This window comes from Eriocheir sinensis, chromosome 24 (assembly GCF_024679095.1).
Source record: "Eriocheir sinensis breed Jianghai 21 chromosome 24, ASM2467909v1, whole genome shotgun sequence".
NCBI lineage: Eukaryota > Metazoa > Arthropoda > Malacostraca > Decapoda > Varunidae > Eriocheir > Eriocheir sinensis.
Window position 1 is genome coordinate 15,960,966 of NC_066532.1, and position 9,186 is coordinate 15,970,151.

A 9,186-nucleotide genomic window follows, 5' to 3' on the forward strand; every position below is an offset into this window, starting at 1 on the left:
CAACAACATTAACAATACAAAGCCAAATAATTTTCCCTCGATGTGAACAATTAACAATAAGAAGCTGACGGGACATCCATTACTGAGTGAGGCTAAGAGAAGGGAAAAAAACGCAATTCGACTCATAAACAAACCATTAAAAAAAACTAAAAACATTATCTCCCGTGACATGTATATTTCATTCAGTCTGGGACGCTGAAAATGCTACCATTCTTGACACACAGAAGCGAAGGTCAGCGTTTTTTACTGCTTCAATTTTCTTTCCTTTTTTCCAGGCGAGTTCGATGTCGTAAGCGAGAGAGAGAGAGAGAGAGAGAGAGAGAGAGAGAGAGAGAGAGAGAGAGAGAGAGAGAGAGAGAGAGAGACTGACTTTGATGTCCTTACCGCAGCGCAAGAACGACACTGTTTCCCAAGAGCTCAAAGAGAGAAGGTCACGAATTGGGGGTGCACAGTTATTGAGAAAGACTGAAGATAGATAGATAGATAGATAGATAGACAGATAGAGAGGTAGAGATATATAGAGATAGAGAGATGGCATTAGAGATAGATAGATAGATAGATAGATTGGTAGATTGTTAGGCTGTCTTGTAATTGAGTTTGTTTAATAGATGATAGATGAGAGAGAGAGAGAGAGAGAGAGAGAGAGAGAGAGAGAGAGAGATGAAGACAGTTTTACTATTCTCTCTCTCTCTCTCTCTCTCTCTCTCTCTCTCCTGGTCATAACTTCTCACCTGCCAAAGGAGTGTAATTAAACCTCCTCCTCCTCCTCCTACTCCTCCTCCTCCTCCTCCTCCTCCTCCTCCTCTTCCTCCTCCTCCTCATTAACTCGTTACAATAATTAGTCGTTGGTTATTTAAGAGAGAGAGAGAGAGAGAGAGAGAGAGAGAGAGAGAGAGAGAGAGAGAGAGAGAGAGAGAGAGAGAGAGAGAGAGAGAGAGAGTCTTCCTGTTTGACTTGATTCTTTTTTTTTTTTTTCGTATAGGAAGAGCTCAAATTTCTCTTCCTGAATCGGCGGAAGGAAGTAGGAAGAGAAGGGAGGAAAGAGGGAAGTGAGGAAGGAAGGGAAGGAAGGAAGGGATAAAACAGGGAGGGAAAAGGAAGGAAGGAGAGATAGAGAGAGGGAAAGAAAGGAGGAAATGAGGGAGGAAGGAAGGAAGGAAGGAAAGATAGAGAGAGGGAAAGAAAGGAGGAAATGAGGAAGGAAGGAAGGAGAGATAGAGAGAGGGAAATAAAGGAGGAAATAAGGAAGGAAGGAAGGAAGGAAAGAAAGAGAGAGGGAAAGAAAGGAGGAAATAAGGAAGGAAGGAAGGAGAGATAGAGAGAGGGAAATAAAGGAGGAAACAAGGAAGGAAGGAAGGAAGGAAAGATAGAGAGAGGGAAAGAAAGGAGGAAATAAGGAAGGAAGGAAGGAAGGAAAGAGGAATGAAGAAGGAAGATAGGAAGGAAAAAAAGACGTATTAAAGAAACGAATAAAATAAGAAATATGAAAATGAGAGAGAAGGAGAAAAGGAGGAAGGAATAAAGGAAAGGAAGAAAGGTTGAAAAGTAGAAAGAAGGAAAGAGTAAGGAAGGAAGAAAGAAAGAACGGATAAGAGGGAAGGAAGGAAGGAAGCGAAATGGAGGAAGAAGAAGAAGAAGAAGAAGAGGAGGAGGAGGAGGAGGAGGAGGAAGTAGTAGAGAAAAGCTTGGGGTAGGATGGAGGGGAGAGAGAGAGAGAGAGAGAGAGAGAGAGAGAGAGAGAGAGACTACTTCTGCTACCACTACTACTACTACTACTACTACTACTACTACTACTACTACTACTACTACTACTACTACTACTTCTACTATTACTACTACTACTACCACTACTACTACTACTATTACTATTACTACTACTACTACTACTACTACTACTACTACTATTACTACCACTACTACTATTACTATTACTACTACTATTACTACAACTATTACTACTACTATTACTACTACTACTACTACTACTACTACTACTACTACTACTACAACTACTATTACTACCACTACTACTACTACTACTACTACCCTTAACTTCAGTGAATCAGCAAGTTGGTCGCTGATGTCATTTTTATTTCTTACGTAAGTTCTTTTCTTCCTTTGTCATACCTGTTTTTCCCTTCCTCCTCCTCCTCCTCCTCCTCCTCCTCCTTCTCCTCTTCTTCTTCTTCTTCTGTCTACTTCCCTTTCTTCCCCTTCCTCCTTTTCTCCTCTCAAATAATCTTACATCCTCGTTGTCACCCTCCTCCTCCTCCTCCTCCCTTCACTTCTCTCCGCTTTCTCCATCTCTCTCTCTCTCTCTCTCTCTCTCTCACACACACACACACAATGTACTTTCAAGGTTATTAGAAGGGAGAAAAGTACTCGTGTGTGTGTGTGTGTGTGTGTGTGTGTGTAAGGTTGATAGTCAGGCTCATCTTAAATATCATCGAGAGAGAGAGAGAGAGAGAGAGAGAGAGAGAGAGAGAGAGAGAGAGAGAGAGAGAGAGAGAGAGAGAGAAGCTAGTGGTCTATTAATCAATCCAGGTGAAGGAAAACAACTAATTATTAAAAGGTGTTGACGATCCCAGGTAGACTCGATCCTAAGTTAAGGGGTTGGATTCTGTTCTAGGCGGGGAAATATTTAAATGACGACTGCAAAGAAGAATTGAAAGTACAAAGTCACTCGTCATTCCATTTAGGTCGAGGATAACGCGAAAGACAACCAGGCTCATTATATCACACTCTTAGGTCATTACAGGTCATACTCTTGAACATTTAGGTATGCGGCGGAGTTTCGGGCATTTCCAGGGGTAGTTTTATGGCCCTGGTTGTAGTCTGACCCTTCTTCTGTACCGTGAACCTAAAAAAAAACCACTCACGGCCCTTGAAAATAATGATTGTAGGAGTTTCGGGCATTTCCAGGGGTAGTTTTATGGCCCTGGTTGTAGTCTGACCCTTCTTCTGTGCCGTGAACCTAAAAAAAACACTCACGGCCCTTGAAAATAATGATTGTAGGAGTTGTGGGCATTTCCAGCTGTAGATTTATGACCCTGGTGGTTGTCTGAGCCTTCTTCTGTGCCGTGAACCTAAAGAATCACTCCTGAAAACCCAATTGATCTCCTTTATGCCCTTTGAAAATAGTTGATGTAGGAGTTTAGGTCATTTCCAGTGGTAGTTTTATGACCCCGGTGGTAGTCTGACCCTTCTTCTGTACCGTAAACCTAAAGAAACACTCCTGAAAACCCAATTGATCTCCTTTATGCCCTTTGAAAATAGTTGATGTAGGAGTTTCGGGCATTTCCAGGGGTAGTTTTATGATCCTGGTGGTAGTCTGACCCTTCCTCTGTACCGTGAACCTAAAAAAACCACTCACGGCCTTTGAAAATAGTTAATGTATTAGTTTAGGGCATTTCCAGGGGTAGTTTTATGACCCTGGTGGCAGTCTGACCCTTCTTCTGCACCGTGAACCTAAAGAATCACTCCTAAGAACCCGATTGATCTCCTTTATGCCCTTTGGAAATAGTTGATGTAGGAGTTTCGGGCATTTCCAGGGGTAGTTTTATAATCCTGGTGGTAGTCTGACCCTTCCTCTGTACCGTGAACCTAAAAAAAACACTCACGGCCTTTGAAAATAGTTAATGTATTAGTTTAGGGCATTTCCAGGGGTAGTTTTATGACCCTGGTGGTAGTCTGACCCTTCTTCTGCACCGTGAACCTGAAAAAACACACACACGGCCTTTGAAAATAGTTTAGAGTTGTGGGCATTTCCAGGGGTAGTTTTATGACCCTGGTGGCAGTCTGACCCTTCTTCTGTACCGTGAACCTAAAGAAACACTCCTGAAAACCCAATTGATCTCCTTTATGCCCTTTGAAAATAGTTGATGTAGGAGTTTAGGTCATTTCCAGGGGTAGTTTTATGACCCTGGTGGTAGTCTGACCCTCTGTACCGTGAACCTAAAAAAACACTCACGGCCTTTGAAAATAGTTAATGTATTAGTTTAGGGCATTTCCAGGGGTAGTTTTATGACCCCGGTGGTTGTCTGAGCCTTCCTCTGTACCGGGAACCTAAAAAAAACACTCACGGCCCTTGAAAATAGTTAATGTATTAGTTTAGGGCATTTCCAGGGGTAGTTTTATGACCCCGGTGGTAGTCTGACCCTTCTTCTGCACCGTGAACCTGAAGAATCACTCCTGAGAACCCGATTGATATCCTTTATGCCCTTTGGAAATAGTTAATGAGAGGGGTGGAGGCGTCTAAGAGCACCGACCTATGTGTTTTCTATAGTTGCCCCTCCAATAAGACTAATGATATAGAGAATGGAAAGCATGTAGTATTGTATAGATTTGAATTACAGTCTGATTTGAACGTGTGATTCATAACTAGACTCATTAAATGGCATAGTTAAGTTAGTATATCACATTTACAGTTGTTCTTCCCATAAAATCGATACTAAGGAGAATTTGAAGTATTTTGTAGTTGCTCGTGATAATATGTAGGTCAAGGAGAACGTGTGATGCCTAACTATATTAATTTTATCACATTGTTAAATTGGTATATCATTTTTTACAGTTGGTCCCCCCTTAAAACTAGTGCTATAGAGAATGGAAAGCGTGTAGGAGTGTATAAACTTGAACTTTAACCTGATTTGAACGTGTGATGCATAACTAGATTAATTTTATCACATAGTTAAGTGGGTATAGTATTTTTACAGTTGTTCCCCCCTTAAAAATAATGATATGGAGAATGGAAAACGTGTAGGAGTGAATAGATAAGACTTGAACTTGATTTGAACGTGTGATGCATAGCTAGACTCATTTTATCACATAGTTAGGTTAGTATATTATTTTTACAGTTGTTCCCCCCTTAAAACTAGTGCTATAGAGAATGGAAAGCGTGTAGGAGTGTATAAACTTGAACTTTAACCTGATTTGAACTTGTGATGCATAGCTAGACTCATTATATCACATAGTTAAGTTAGTATATTATTTTTACAGTGGTTCCCCCCTTAAAACTAGTGCTATAGAGAATGGAAAGCGTGTAGGAGTGTATAAACTTGAACTTTAACCTGATTTGAACTTGTGATGCATAGCTAGACTCAAATCACAGTTAGGTTAGTATATAATTTTTACAGTTGTTCCCCCCTTAAAAATAATGATATGGAGAATGGAAAACGTGTAGGAGTGAATAGACTTGAACTTGAACCTGATTTGAACTTGTGATGCATAGCTAGACTCATTATATCACATAGTTAAGTTAGTATATCATTTTTACAGTTGTTCCCCCCTTAAAAATAATGATATGGAGAATGGAAAACGTGTAGGAGTGAATAGACTTGAACTTGAACTTGATTTGAACGTGTGATGCATAACTAGATTCATTTTATCACATAGTTAGGTTAGTATATCATTTTTACAGTTGTTCCCCCCTTAAAAATAATGATATGGAGAATGGAAAACGTGTAGGAGTGAATAGACTTGAACTTGAACTTGACTGGAACTTGTGATGCATAGCTAGACTCATTATATCACAGTTAGGTTAGTTTTATCCTCTTCTATACTCTCCTCTCTCTTCCTTCCTCACCTCCTCCTCCTCCTCCTCCTCCTCCTTCTCTCCTTCGTCTTCTGTTCTCTCTCCTCTCCTTTCTGTTCCTCTCTTCACCTCCTTCGTCTTCAGGAGTAGGAGAAGGAGGAGGAGGAGGAGTTCAGGTTAGTTAATTTTATCTTTCTGCAGTTGTCCTCTCCATAAATCTAATGATATGAAGAACAGAAAGCGTGTCGTAGTAGTCGCAATATGAAGCGGGTCAAGGAAAACGAGTCTTGTCTAATCATATCACATAGTTGAGTCATCATAGTCAGGGCAAGAGGCATACATACATCACGGCAGACACTATAAATCAATTTCACCCGCGCCACTATCAGCCTGGGGTCATCTAAGAGGCCCCTCAAAACAGCCCACCGTCGCTATGGGCATCACCGAAGAAGAGAGAAATGTCCATAGCTGTCGTCCTGTGAAACTAATGAAGCAACGAGTGTGTAGCAGTTGTTGTGGTCTGAATGAGGTCAAGGTTAACGTGTGGTGCCTAACGAAACTCATAGGCTCATAATTCGGGCAGTATATTTGTGTGCAGGTGTCGCCGGAAAGAAAAAGAATTATGATGGTTTGAAAGTCTGCAAGTACTCGTGATTCATACAAGGCCAGGGAGAAAGACTGGTGCCTAACGAAACTCACGGGTACAGTTCGGACAGTATATTTGTGTACAGGTGTTGCCGGCAGAAAAAAATGAATTGTTAAGATTTGAAAGTATGCAAGTACTCGTGATTCATACAAGGCCAGGGAGGAAGAGTGGTGCCTAACGAAATTCATGATGGTACACTTGGGCCAATGTGTCTCCGGTGCTGTTGTCTACCCTCAAACTACGAATGATATGAAGAACTGAAGGTGCGGGATAGGTCGGGATCAAAGAACATAAGACCATGAGAAGAACATAAGGATAACAGCAAAAGAACATAAGGATAAGAACATAAGAACATTAGGATTAGAACGTAAGATCATGAGAACACAAGGATAAAAACAAAAGAACATAAGGATAAGAACATAAGAACATTAGGATTAGAACATAAGATCATGAGAAGAACATAAGGATAACAGCAAAAGAACATAAGGATAAGAACATAAGAACATTAGGATTAGAACGTAAGATCATGAGAAGAACATAAGGATAAGAACATAAGATTATGAGAAGAACATAAGGATAAGAACATAAGAACATTAGGATTAGAACATCAGATCATGAGAATAAGAACATAAGAACATAAGGAGTCTGCAAGAGGCCGGTAGTTCTATACAAGGCAGCTCCTGCAAACCGAACCTCACTCTATCCATGAATGCGTCTAACGGTCTAACCTCTTCTTCATAGTACTAATCACATTGGCACTCACAACATGACTGGCGAGCCTGTTCCACTCATCCGTGACTGTTGGTGAACCTTTTTTTCCTTCTTTTTTTTTGCGTTGTCTATGGCGACGGTAGGGTTTCTTGGTGGGTCCTGGTGGTCTGCCCCCGCTTGTTATGGCGCAGGCAAGTGTTTATAGTGGCGCCATCCTGCTCGGCTCATGTTCCCCCCACGGAGTTCATTTGATCCTCTAAATTTGTGAGTGAATCCAGAGTCCGGGTCGACAGGTGGTCTTCAGGACAGCTGGTGGGTTGTCTTGGGCCACTCGGCGGTGACTGAAAAATTGCCAGCTTGTTCGTAGCGGTGGGCGGGACGCGAACCCTGGTCCTCTTAGTCGCTGTGCCCGCAGGCTAGCCACTCACCCATGGCTAGCTCGCGTACGCTGACCACTCACCCATAGCTTTTTTTTTAGAGAGAGAGAGAGAGAGAGAGAGAGAGAGAGAGAGAGAGAGAGAGAGAGAGAGAGAGGGAAAGAGAGGAAAATCAAGAGTGTGTGTGTGTTTGACTTTCTCTATTTATACGAGAAGTCTGCCAGGTAAAAAGCTAATGTTCTCGACCCCCCCCCCCCCAAAAAAAAAAAAAAAAATTCACCGCTCGTAATCGCTTTCAAGTAATAGATGATGATAATGAACCTGAGCGTGTGACTTTAATACGAGTGTGACTTTCTAGCTGTCTTAAGGGGACGTCTTACGAGCCCCAGGGCGTGGCCTCCGCAGAACACCTCTTATACCGTGTCCACTAAAACTCTTCACGACCCGCTACACCACGCCATCACCACGCCAGCAACACGCCTTCACCACGCCTTCACCACGCCTCGCTATGCCATATAACCACCACCACCACCACCTTGCCCATTCTTCCGTCCCTCGCCTTAAGCTGTGTTTCTCTACCCGGTTTGTTCTCTCTCTCTCTCTCTCTCTCTTCCTCGTCTTCATTTTCTCTCCTCTCTCCACTTTTTTTTCTGTTTTTACCTCATTTTCCTCTTTGCCTCCTCTCTCCTCTCCTTTCTCTTCCTTTCCTCACCTCCTCCTCCTCCTCCTCCTCCTCCTCTCCTTCGTCTTCAGTCTTCTCTCCTCTCCTTTCTTTATCTTTCCTCACCTCTTCTTCGTCTTCAGGAGGAGGAGGAGGAGGAGGAAGAGGAGGAGGAAGCTTGTGTGTATAGGAAATTCAAACGTGATATTTATTGGTCCTTGTGTGTGTGTATGTGTGTGTGTGTGTGTGTGTGTGTGTGTGTGTGTGTGTGTGTGTGTGTGTGTAGGTCAGGGACGTGATGGGCCACTAACTTTGCCCTTCATTTTTTTACCATTTCCCCCCTTCACTTGCATTCCTTCCCTTCTCTTCCCTCCCCTTCTTTTCTCTTCCCTTCCTCTCTCTTCCCTTCCCTTCCCTTACCATTCCTTCTCTTCCCTTACCATTCCTTCTCCTCCCCTACCATTCCTTTCTCTTCCCTTCCCTTCCTTTCTCTTCCCTTCCCTTCCTTTCCCTTCCCTTCTCCTCTCTTCTCTTCTCTTCCCTTCCCTTCTTTTCCCTTTCCTTCCTTTCTCTTCCCTTCTCTTCCCTTCCTTCCTTCTCTTCCCTTTCCTTCCTTTCTCTTCCCTTTCCATCCCTTCCCTTCCCATCTCTTCCCTTCTCTTCCCTTCCCTTCCCTTCCCTTCCCTTCTCTTCCATTCCATTCCCATCCCATCCCATCCCTCTCCTTCCCTTCCATTCCATTCCATTCCCTTTCCGAGAGAGAGAGAGAGAGAGAGAGAGAGAGAGAGAGAGAGAGAGAGAGAGAGAGAGAGAGAGAGAGAGAGAGAGAGAGAGAGAGACGCTTTGGCTCACTTCCTTGCCTGTGTTGAAATCTCTGACCCCAACACTTTTTTTTTTTTTTTTTTTTGAGGCAATTAAAACTAAAGCCTAGATGACATTTTGACTGCAGGAGGAGGAGAAGGAGGAAGAGGAGGAGAAGGAGGAGGAGGAGGAGGAGGAGGAGGAAGAGGAAGAAGAGGAAGAAGAGGAAGAGGAGATAATCAATATGTTGCTTGACAAGAAGTAGAAAGGCAGGAAGGAAGAAAGAAAGAAAGGAAAAATGGAGATGAGATATTACAGAGGAAAGAATGAGGAGAGACGGAGAGACTAGAGAGAGAGAGAGAGAGAGAGAGAGAGAGAGAGAGAGAGAGAGAGAGAGAGAGAGAGAGAGAGAGAGAGAGAGAAGAGGAGGAGGAAAGGGGAAGGGCGTTAAAGGGAGTTG

At 42.8% G+C, this 9,186-nt stretch overlaps 1 long non-coding RNA gene across 1 annotated transcript; it reads right to left on the bottom strand.

The window, feature by feature from the left end:
• Nucleotides 1–2,459: 2,459 nt before the first annotated feature.
• LOC127003149 (uncharacterized) lies at nucleotides 2,460–7,357 on the bottom strand. The gene is made up of 3 exons (XR_007756985.1): nucleotides 4,178–7,357; nucleotides 3,222–3,468; nucleotides 2,460–3,086 (listed from the first exon to the last, which is right to left on the bottom strand). It is a non-coding gene; the product is annotated as an uncharacterized LOC127003149 (long non-coding RNA).
• Between the last annotated feature and the right edge of the window lie 1,829 nt (nucleotides 7,358–9,186).